The sequence below is a fragment of the Papio anubis genome, chromosome 15 (genome assembly GCF_008728515.1).
Source record: "Papio anubis isolate 15944 chromosome 15, Panubis1.0, whole genome shotgun sequence".
Lineage (NCBI taxonomy): Eukaryota > Metazoa > Chordata > Mammalia > Primates > Cercopithecidae > Papio > Papio anubis.
This window is the reverse complement of record NC_044990.1, coordinates 49394345-49406774: the sequence shown is the minus strand read 5'-3', so window position 1 is coordinate 49406774 and position 12430 is coordinate 49394345.

Below are 12430 nucleotides of genomic sequence, written 5' to 3'. Positions count from 1 at the left end.
ACCATCCTGCAGTTCGAATGATGTACTGATATTGAGTTACAATTCAATAATAAATGTTAATTGGTAACAAAAATAAAAATCAAAAGTCAGCAATTTGTTTTTTCTTCATTTGGCTTACTTATGACCTCTCAGAATTACAGAGGTGGGTAGGACATCTCCCCATTCTTCTACTGTATTTTTATTTTCACAACTTACATGGGTTATCAGATTTAAGCTACATAATCAATCCCTGGAGCAACAGTTGAAGGGCTCAGAATGTGGTAGTAGCCTTAAAAGTAAGTGAAATAGACAGTCATATGAAATAATTTGAAAGACACCAAGGAATTTCCCCTACCTCTCTGGAAATTCTACCATTAGGCATTCATTACTTTGGCTAAATGGTTGCCTCTTCCCTGTTTTCCCCTTTCCCTAGGACTTCCCTTATGAAAGTTTACTCAATGGAGCTGATTTCACTTTGCAATAAATTCATTTATCATAGCATTTATCCATTGCAAAACAACGAGAGAGAGAGAAAGAGAGAGAGATAGAGAGAGAAAGCATGGTTCTCTCGAGATTCATAGCAGAGAAAAAGGAGATATTTGATAGCTGAAAATAATAGGCAATCTTTCTTTTCTGATAATTTTGTGAAATCACTGCCTTTATATGACTTAAACTTGGATTATAATATTTTTCCATTTGATTCTGTAAAACTGAGATAACCTGTGTATACAATGTGACTATATAGAAAGGCAGCAGTCCTGTGCAGAAGAGGAGGGCTATTGAACTGTACTCTCTCTTTCTACCTCCTGTAATCCTGGCCCAGAAGGGAAAAGCAGGCTTCATAAATTAATATATTTATTTTGATTGTATCATATAAAATAATCTCAAATTAACCATTTCTTCCCATAGATACATGCCTCTTTTAATTAAGGCTGTGCATTATTATTTTAATCATCATGATCATCCTCCTTACTATTAGAGAATTTTGCATCCACTTTTAGGACCACATGCATTTATTGTCAGCCTCTGTATTGATCCATGGAGGCAAACAGCCTCTCTGACAATGACTGTAACCCTTATAATACCCCTAACCAATTGTGCAGGAAGTCATTCTTTCCCAATTTCTGCAATGAGCAACTTACTCCCTAAAGTGTGAGATTTGATTACCTTTTCTCAGCATGCGTTCAGACAAATGTTATTATTGGTCATAAAATTATTCAGCCCAGTGACCTATGGTGACAGTGAATTTCGCAAGGTGACTGCCTGCTGAGCGAAGCATCTCTTTTTATTTGTTTTAAATATTTTATATTATGGAGCTGGAAAAAAAATAGGAAAACAATTTCAGATGTTTGAATATAGCAACACTGACATGATAGCAACATTTTGAAATATATATCTGTCACTTGTGTTCCATTGAACGCAGGTGACAAATTTAGCAAACAAAACATACAAGATATGTAGTTAAATTTGATTTTAAGATTAAAAAGATTTTTAATATACCTGTTTTCCATTCAAAATATGGGGCATCTTTATTCTAAAAATTGAAATCTTTTGTTATCTGTAATTCAAATTTGACTAGGTCTGAATTTACGTGGCAGCCTATTTTTGAGGGATTCATTTTATCTGTGCTTCACTAAAGCTGTTTATATTGCCATAGGTTGTCTTTATCTAAATTATTGATTCAATGAGGTTTTAAAAATGCTCTACACAAAGAAATGTTACAACTTTTTTAAGATTCTGTTTCGAGTCACTCAAAAGTTTGCTAAAGTGGATGTTTGCTAGAAATATCTTAAGGTCAAACACTAAATCTATTTGTTATAAAAGGAAGAGAATGGGCAATAGCCAAGCAAACATGATTTTATTTTCTTTTAATAGATTCTTTTAGACCAACAGAGACAATGCTCTAAATAAAAATAACCACTTTCTTTGTCTCCTCACTTGGAACTATTCTCTTGCATGAGTTTGTATGTAAAATTCATAAATGACTGGTGAACTATGTCTTGTTGCATCACTGAATCTAGATTTAACTGCTGCCAGAATGCAATTGTCACTGTATAAGGAATCTGTGTTGCACTGGAAAGGTCATGAAAGCACCTGCCCAGATGTCAGCACATTGCAATTCTCCATGCTGCAATGCTGGCTGATAGAGATTATCTGTGCAGAAACAACTCTCTCTCTCTCTCTCTCTCTCTCTCTCTCTCTCTCTCTCTCTCTCTCTCTCTCAGAGGAAGCTGCCTAGCAAGGAAGCTCTCCTGCATTAGGTACTCTGTTAGCCATGAATACAATCAGTGTGCAAACATTTCCTACCTTGACAGAAAAGGATATTTCATTCCTCTTAAGCAAAATTCTTTAAACAAAGTTCTTGGAAGAATAGAGAGAGAATTCCATGCATACCTGTGTGGGAGAAAATGGATTTCAATGACTGACTATAAACCTTTTTGAAACATGGCTAGATACCTTTCTCTAGTACCCGCAAGATTGCAGTCAGTGTCTTTCGTATTGTCAGTGTCTTAGGTATTGTCAGTGTAAGATAACCACGATAGAGTCTCTTTGGAACTTGGCAGTGCAGATACTTTCAAGATTCCCTAGAAAAATTCGGACTCTTGTGTGTAATTTTTTTTTTTTTTTGTCAAGTATGTTCCCTGTATCAACTTTAGCAATAATTGAAGAAACCAATAATTACCTTGAGCAAAGTATGCTGAATACTTCATAAACATATGACAATAATTCCCAGTCCTGACTCAAAGTTAGAGCTAAGGAGAGGCGCAGTTGTGCCCCAATTACATTTTGTTGTATGAGACTTGGGATTTCTATATTGCTTTGAATCTACAGAATTCTATTTTAGTATAAAAAATAGTTACAAAAAGGAACAATGTATCACACATATTGTGGTGGATGTTCTTGAAAAGAGATGAGAAGCAGACTGACATCCCTTGCTATCAGTATAGCTGATGTTACAAAGAAACCTATGTATGTATGCTGCTCTATAGATCTGTGTGGAAAAGATTTTAAATAATCGTAGTTCTTTTCCATAGGAGGTCGCAATCTATAACCAGACTGTGGGGAACTCAACAGTCAAAAGAAGGCCTCCCAGAACTTAAAATAGAATAAAAAAAATTTTTTTTAAGAATTATATACACACATACACAAATAAATTCATATAAAACTTGCAAAATCTAAGTAAGTACTATATGTAGATTGTACCAATGTCAATTTCCTAGTTTCAATATTGTACTAGAGTTACATGTTACCTATGGAGTAAATGGGATAAAGAGGACAGAAAACTTCTCTGAATTATTTTTGAAACTTCTTGATCTATATTTCTTTCAAATTGAATATTGAAGAAAGATAAAAAATAGAAAGAAATAACTAAATACCTCAAAAATTTCAAATGAAGAAGATAAATAACACTTTTGTTTACTTTGCCTTTGTTTATGAAAAATAATGATTATAGCTAGTCTTTATTAAGGACATACTGTAGGCTTTGTATACATCATTTCTACTGTCTCTATTGATATGGACAGGAGACAGGGAAATACTGGGTAGAAGAGGGCAGTTCTCTGGCAAAGGCTGCATCCTTGAGCCTGGATACTCGTGGCACTAAATGAGAATAGGCATTCCTGTTTTCACATTCAAAAAGTTGCCTTTTAGCCTGCCACACCCCATCTCCTGAACCCATATAAACCATGAACCCTAAGCTCCAGAGCAGATCAGCAAGCCAGCAGACCAGCAGACAGACAGCGGAACGATGTGGCAGAGAAAGGGAGAAGAAGAGGAACATTTGAACACTGAGAGGCGTATGACTGGGGTGGTCAGAGAGGAGTACGGTAGCTGGATGGCCCAACTCCAGGGGGGGATCACCTACTCTCTGCATCCACCACTTCCAATTCCCTGTCCATCCCACTGAAAGCCACCTCCACCACTCAATAAAACCTCACATTCATCCTTGAGTCCATGTGTGACCCAATTTTTTCAGGACGCTGGACCAAATCTTGGGATACAGAAAGCTGTCACACTGGCCCTCTGTCCTTGCAAAAAGGTAGAGGATCCACTGAGTTCATTAACACTCAAGCCATCTGTGGATGGCAAAGCTGAAGGAGCTTTGTAACACTGGGGTTGCAGGCACCCACCCCCAGACACTACAACGTAGTGGGAGCCCAAAGCATTCCCCCGGACTGTGTACCTGCCTGTCTGCATGCTTCCTCTCCCTCAAGGGGTTTGAGCAGCCAGGTGGCCAAGGAGGCGAGCCACACCCCTGCTGCATGTCCTGCAAGAGAAATCAGGAAACTCTCCTGTTTCACTATCATGGTTAGAGATAATGCAGATAGAGATGACGTGTCAAATTGCTATTCCTATTTTACAAAAGAGTATCTGCTTTGAGTTCAGATAATACACAGATGCTCCTCAACTTATGGTGGGGTTATGTCCTGATAAGCCCATCATAAGTCAAAAATATTGTAAGTCAAAAAATCCTAAGTCAAACTGTCATAAGTACAATTACTTCTCAACTTTCAATAGAGTGACCTGCTGATAATCCCACTGGAAACTTGAAACGTTGTAAGTAAAAGCATCACAAATTGGGGAATGTCTGTGTTACATTATAGCATCAAGAATAAAAGAAAGAGTAGAGTAACAAAAACAATCAAACCAAACAAAGCAGAAGCATGCTCGTAAATTTCAAATGTTCTCATCGCACACACAAACACACAAATAAGTATTTGAGATGATGGATGATGGATATGTCCATCTACACATTCTAGAAAGTGTAGCCCTGGGACCATCTGTCCTATTAATCCTGTTGGGGAATGTTAGTAAGAAACACAAACAACTGGACTGAATATTGTGCATCTATGCAATCTAGTTACCTCTGATAAATAGTTTGCTCTATTTCCTAAATTTCCCTTTTTGCTGCAGGAGTTAAATACCTGGGAGAGTCTAGGGCTGTATTGCCCTTTAGGATTGAAAACAGGTATGCTTTAACGCTTTTCACTGATCACTCCAGGAAAAACGGAAAAGCAACTATCTGGTGGGAATCGCATAACTCGTTCAGTCAATCTGGATTTTATCTCAGCACTCAGAGAGCTGAGATTGGAGCCTTAATATTGTCTCTGGAAATCTTTTCCACTCAGTCCATCAATATTGTTTGTGACTCTGCTTACTCTGTTCATTTATTGCAGAACCTTGAGACAGTTCTCATTAAGTCCACTCTTGAGCTCACCCTCTGTGTACTTTTTCTTCGACTTTAGCAATTGCTGGATCAATGTACACATCCTATGTTTATCACACGTATTTGAGTTCACAGCTCACTGCCTGGCCCACTGGCTTATGGCAATGATCAAGCACCTGCAGGTTATGACACCCCCACTTGACCAAGCCATGCATTCGCATCAGTTTTTCCAAACGTTCAGAAACTTATTGAAACAATTTCAACTTAGTCAAAAACTACCTAAACAAATTATTTTACAATGCCCAGATTGCCAGCTCACAGGCACATCCCCTCCTTCAACAGGTGTTAACCATAGAGGACTAGAACCTAATCAGTTATAGCAAACAGATGTTACACACGTCCTTGAATTTGGAAAACTAAGATATGTACATGAATCCACTGATACCAATTCCCACTTAATTAGCACTCATGCTCTTCCTGGAGGGGACCCCCAACATGTCATTAAACATCTTCTCTTAACTTTTGTGTTTATGGGGCAGCCCACAAAAAAAAAAATAAAACTGATAATGGTCTGGCTTACAACAACTCACAATTTTAACAATTTTGTGACACATGGAACATCCAACATTCCACAGGCATCCCTTATAACCCCGAAGGACAGGCCATAGTAGAACATGTCTACTCCATCCTTAAAAAATAATACTCAAAAAACAAAAGAGGGGGAATATGAGTAGGGACCCTGCAACACTATTGGCACAAGCCATATTTACTCTTAAATTTTTGAATTTAGATGATAAATTTCAAGCAGCTATAGAAAGGCATTTTTCAAAAATTACTCAAGATATACAACCTTCAGTTTTATGAAAAGATATAAACAGTAATGTATGGCATGGTCCAAATGATTTGTTAACATGGGGAAGAGGATATGCTTGTGTTCACACCCCCTCAAGGGCTCTTTGGATTCCAGCAAAACTCATCAAACCATATCATAGCATGGCTAGGACACAACCAGGTACCAGAAATGAAGGAAATGACCCTTCAGGACCCAAAGCCCTGGATAATGTGGCTTCCTTGGAAGACACAAGCCCCAGACATTACGCTGAAGAAGACTACTCAAACGACTGAGCAAATCCTTTTCCAAACACAGACACCATTCACTCCAGACAATCTATTCCTTGCTATGCTCTCTGTTGTACATTGCAACTCTCGTAGGGTATTAATCTTTCTTATTCTCTCACTCTGCCTACAACCCACACCTGCTATTCTCTATCAGACCCATCTTCTAGATCCATGTTTCTTCCACCCTGTTACTTGGGCAGACACTCCCTTCCCAGTCTCTAACAACCCAACTGTTTGGCTAGGAGGGATTGGTTATCTCCAGTAGAGTCCCTCATTAATGACACACATTGGATTGAGGTGCCAAGTAACACTACATGTCACTCCTTGATTGGGAAAGAATATTATTGATTGCACTCATGTTTGTCTCATGTTATTTACTACTTCCAGGATGCAAATCTGGAATACTAGCAGTAACCATTACACCAGACAAACCTGTTTCTGCACACATCTGTACTCTTCAATCAACAAAACCTGATACAAAAAACACAAAATGGGGAGATGTAGGAGACTGGTCAGGCGGATGGGAAAAGTTATAAGAAAAGTTATAGGAAAAGACACAAACCTTTTTGGAAGGCCGGGAGGTTTTTCAACGCTTCAGGAGAGAATAAAAGCTGAAGGCAGCTAAATTACCTTACCCTGAGACTAAGGGCAAAGGTTAGATAACAAGGGAATGTAAAGGAATTTATCTAGATGAATTTGTTTACTTTCATCTATGGAAACCAACCTTTGATCATTCACCCGCAGGACTGCTCTCTACCTGGGGGGTCAACAATGTTAATTACCCACAAACTGTGTTGGCTCTAGGCCTTTGTCATTAAGTCTATACTAAATAAATACAAATGGTTCCAGCTTGTCGGCTGCACTCTTGTAGGTGGTACTAAGCTGTGAAGTCCCCTAGGCACACTCTCAGGCAAAATACCTGTGTCTGCATACTTCTTTCATCCATTGCTCAGCCAGAGTCTGCAGGACAGACTCGGCATACTTGGATGGAGGATCTGAGACTAAATTAAGAATCAAGGGGTGCTCTGTTTGTTGCTTTGTTGCAATATGAACTTAAAAGCCAAGAACATGGCATAACTTCTTTGCATAACCCAATCAGATCACACATCGTTACATTTTCCTGTATCCCTCATAGTTAATCTCTGCCCTGGAAACCTGCCACCAAACCTCAGCTTGAGGAGACAGATTTGAATGTTAATTCCTATCTTCTTGCTGGCCAATCTTACAAGAAAACTTCTTTTCTCAAAAGCTGGCACCACAGCTAGAGAAATAGCCAACAGAGTGAAAAGACAACCTGCAAATCTGGAGAATATATTTACAAACTATGCATCCAACAAAGGCCTAATATCCATTATCTATAAGGAACTCAAACAATTCAACAAGCAAAAAACAGCCCAATTAAAAAGTGGACAAATACATGAACAGATATTTTTCAAAAGAAGGCTTAAAAATGGCTAAAAACCATGAAACCACAATGAGATACCATCTTACACTAGTCAGAATGGCTATTATTAAAAAGATTAAAACCAACAGGGTGAGGATGTGGAAAAAAGGGAACCCTTACACTTTGTTGGTGGGAACGTAAATTAGTACAACCTCTATGGATAAATAGCATGAAGATTTCTTGGATAACTAGAAATGGAACTACCCTTCAGTCTAGGAATATTACTACTCATATATACCCAAAGGAAAAGAAATCATCATATCAAAAAGATACCTGCACTTGTATGTTTATCACAGCACTACTCACAATAGCAAAGTCATGTAATCAAACTGAGTGTCCATCAACAGATGTTTAGATAAAGAAAACGCTCTCTCCTCTCTCTCTCTCTCTCTCTATATATATATATATAGATATATATGGCATATCTATCTATCTATCTATATATATATATATGGCAGCAACAGGGATGAAACTGGAGGTCATTGTCTTAAGTGAAATAATTCAGGAGCAGAAAGTCAAATACTGCATGTTCTCACAAGCCCAGGTACACATGGGTATACAGAATGTAATAATAAACACTGAAGATTTGGAAAGGTGAAAGGGTGGGAGGAGAATGAGGGATGAGATATTAATCACCTAAGTGTACAGTGTACACTATTCAAATGATGGTTACACTAAATTCCAGACTTCACCATTACACACTATATCAATGTAACAAAATTACCCTTCTACCCCCAAATCGATAAAAAAAAAACCCCACTAGATTAGAAATAGATAATTATAGCAAAGATGAACAAGTAGAAATTGAGTTACTTTAATTCTGTTATTGTATGTGATCACTTGGAGTTTTTATCTACTTAGAACAACAAAACATAATGCTATCTGCAAAAAGGAAGAAAAAAAGAAAAAAGAAAAAACAGCCAGTACCATAATATTGGCCTTCTATGCATGTCAGGCAGCAAGCCTATTGCTTGGTAAAAAGAACCTTCTTCAAATGTGCCATTATTGTTGTAGTTTCTTCTTTGTAGTTTTCCATTCTCATTATTTGTTATTTTTCAGTAACTATACCATTCATATTTTGAAGCTGAGCTTGAATTTTCACCATCAACTCATTTATTTTCCTGTTATTTCCAGGTAGAAAGAATGTTTTTTGACTCTGTGTTCTTATAACTTTTTGTGTTCTACTATTGTCCTGTCATTGGCAAGAAATTTTAAACTCTCTTATTCTGTCTACTCAACTATAAACATTAAGATTTGCTTAATCCTATTCAGTGTTTTCATGCCCCAGTAGTCCTTTCTGAAAGCATTATTTACATTAAAGAATTAACTAAAATAGGTAAACTTTCTGCTAAAAAATCCTTTATCAAGGTTTGGCTACTGTGAATAGATGTTGAATACTTTGGAACCAATAAATGCTTAAACTTACTTATCATTCCTTCAGTTAACCAATCTAATATCTCTTTCTCCTTTGCACTTCTCTTTGACAGCACACCAAAAAAGCCTTTTGAATGTCTTCTTCACAGTTTTATTTTTGCTCTCTCTCAACAGCTTTGAAGCAAACTACATAGCCTATAACACCCTTTCATGTTTAACAAAAAAAAAAAAAAAGATACTTTTCTACAACTTTGAACTCTAAACTCAATTTCTGACTTTAAGTTATGGACAGCTGAAAAAAATGCAATGGTGACAGTTTTCACGGGATTAGGAACGGTCATATATTGGTTTAGGCTTCCATAACAAAATGTCATAGACAAGATGGCTTAACCAACTGAGGTTTCTTTCTCACAGTTCTGGAAGCTGGACAGTCCAAGATCAAGGTGCTGGCATATTCAGTATCTGGGCAGGGCCTTCTTCCTAGGTTTAGACAGCAGACTTCTTTCTGTATCCTCACATGGTGAAGAAAGCTTTCATGTATCTGTCTGTATTTTAACAGCATTAATTTCATCACGATAGTCCCACTCTCATGATGGAATTCAACTTTACTTACTTCTCAAAGGCTTCAACTCCAAAAGCCATGACATTGGAGATTAGGTTTTCAACATATAAATTTGGTGTCGAAACAAACATTTAGTCAATAGTGGGAACATGTATGTTAGAACTGAAGGCTATCTCATTTCACATTTCAAATTGAGAGTTGATAGTCATTTGCTTAAGGCATGAAGGTGCTAAGTTTAGGGTCACAAGGATAAATAGATTAGAGAAGATAAAGTAGCGGATGGATTTTTATGGTTCTCAGGTTAATATTATTATTTACAACTTAGAGTATGTCTTAATTTTCTGATTCACGTGATATTAATTTTCTGATTCATGTGATAATGTGTGTCCAAAGAAAATTGTTTTTAGACAGAGAGACCTAAAATTTTTATAAAGATTTCTGATTTTATTAATAGTTTAAAATTTTATAAAATATTTTGTAGATATGTGAATTGTCAATTTGTTTATATTTTCTCTAGACTAGGTTTTTAAAACTGGTTTTCATTATTGTACCCTAAGGAGACTTAATTCTTTTTTTCAATCATCCTCACCTTCATGAATTTTAATGCCCCAGTAATATTGTATAACCATGTATGCAGTAAAGCCATTTGGAGGGCCACAAACCATTATAATATTGATATAGGTGTTAAGAAGAAATTAATTAGGCAGATAGGGAGGGTACTAGAGTCCTCAGTAAGGTTTTTCTTTTTAATAAAAAGCAGGACTAAAATCATTTTCTGACAAAGAAAATCCTGTAAAATTGAGCTTCAGGTATATAGATGCCGGCAGTTGTGACAATCATGTTCAAAATGGCAGCTTCATCTTCCTTCTCTCTTTGCCAGTCACTTGTACAGACAAGATGCGCCAGTCAAATGGAAAGCTTATTTGCATAATGAGATTAGGGTGGGGTGGCCAGCCTTCCCTGTAGCCTAGGTAAGTGTTAAACCTGATGGAACCAATCTGTGGGTGCTACATAAATCAGACACTGACACCTCAAGCCTGCCTATAAAATCGCTGGTCTTTCCTTTTGGAAGCCCCTCTCTCTCACTAGAGATAGAGCTGTTCTCTTTTCTCTTTCTCTTACCTATTAAACCTTTGCTCCTAAACTCCTCGTGTCCACATCCTAAATTGTCTTAGCACAAGATGATGAACTCCAGGTATTTACCCCAGACAACTAAGCCACTTCAATATCTGGATTTTTTCTTTTTTTCTCCTGCAATAACCACTTTCCCCTTTTCAGGGGCAATATTGCCCCCGTTACAAATTGATGTTCTCAAGTGAAAAAATAAATAAAATAACTCATATATGTAACACTCTTTAAATCTAAACATCTTGACCTAGCACTGAAAGCTTTTCAAGATCTTTCTTCAATTTATTGTCCAACTTTACTGAAGTGTTTTAAAAACTAGTTTCCATAGGCAATGCGTTAGGTGACATTGGGTTTGTGATTTTAAAGCTGAAGGGAACCAAGCTGGTATAAATTTAAGGCATTCTCTGGGTGCCCTGTTACATGCAACTTTTATCTTTGCTGAATCTACTTTAGTCACAGTAGCCTTCCCACTCCTCTCTGGTCTCTACTGGACATTTTCTTTTTACTCTAGAGAAGTATCTCTAATCTCTGCTTTTTCAGGTCGTTGTCTTGGAGTAGAAATTGGGTTAGTTATCCTGTGGAATGTCCCACATTCTGGATTTGTAAGTATGTTATTTTGTGGTTTATTTACTTTCCCTGTCTTCTGTATTTCAAAAAATGAAAACCCTTATTCTAGAGGTTGGGTGTTGATTTATATTTGACTTTTTCTTTCTTTCTTTTTTTTTTTTTTAAGAAAGAACACCCTAAAGTATTATTATGTGCTTCATGTTGGTTTGTTGCAGAAAGTATACAATATCTGATTATACTACTTTCAAGAATGATTAATCAGAAGGTTCTTGTAACAAGAAACTGATACTCTTTGTGTTAGAATTTCTCAGAGAACTACAAACACACACACACACACACACACACACACATTATATATGAAGAGAGAAAAAAATATATAAAGATAGAAAGAAAAGGAGAAAGGAAAAAGTAAGGAATTGGTTCACGTGATTACGAAGGCTAACAAGGCCCGAGATCTATAGTCAGCAAGCTGAGGTCCCAAAAGAGGCAAATGGTATACGTCCAGTCTGAATCTGAAGACCAGAGAACCAGGAGAGCTGATGGGGTAAATGCTGGCAGACTCACAGCCCAGGAGGACTCAATGATTCAGTTCAAGTGCAAAGGAAGAAAAAAGCATGTTCTAACTGGAGGGCACTCAGGAAAGAGGTGTTCCGCTTTTTCAAAGGAGGGTCAGCTTTTATTCTATTCAGGCTTTCAACTGATTAGGTCCACTCATATTAGGGAGGACAATTTTCGTTATTCAGTAAAATGTTAATCACATCTAAAAACACCCTTAGAATGCACTCAGAAAAAGGACCAGTCAAATTGACACATACAATTAACTGTGGTATTTTTACTGTAAAATTATCTATAAACCTCGCATTTGTTGATTATAACTATTGATGCTCATTGGCTCAATTAATCATTTATTCAAAGTTGCAAAATTGTGACTTACTAATTTCAGCACCCCTTTTCTAAAGAAGGGATCTTTTCTTCATCAATTAGAGCTATTAGGTTACTCTGAAACAGTTCAGAAAAATCACTCGAATATTTAATTCTTTTCCTTTATTTGCCATGTCTTAACACAGGTGTTAGTTCCCAAGTTACGTTC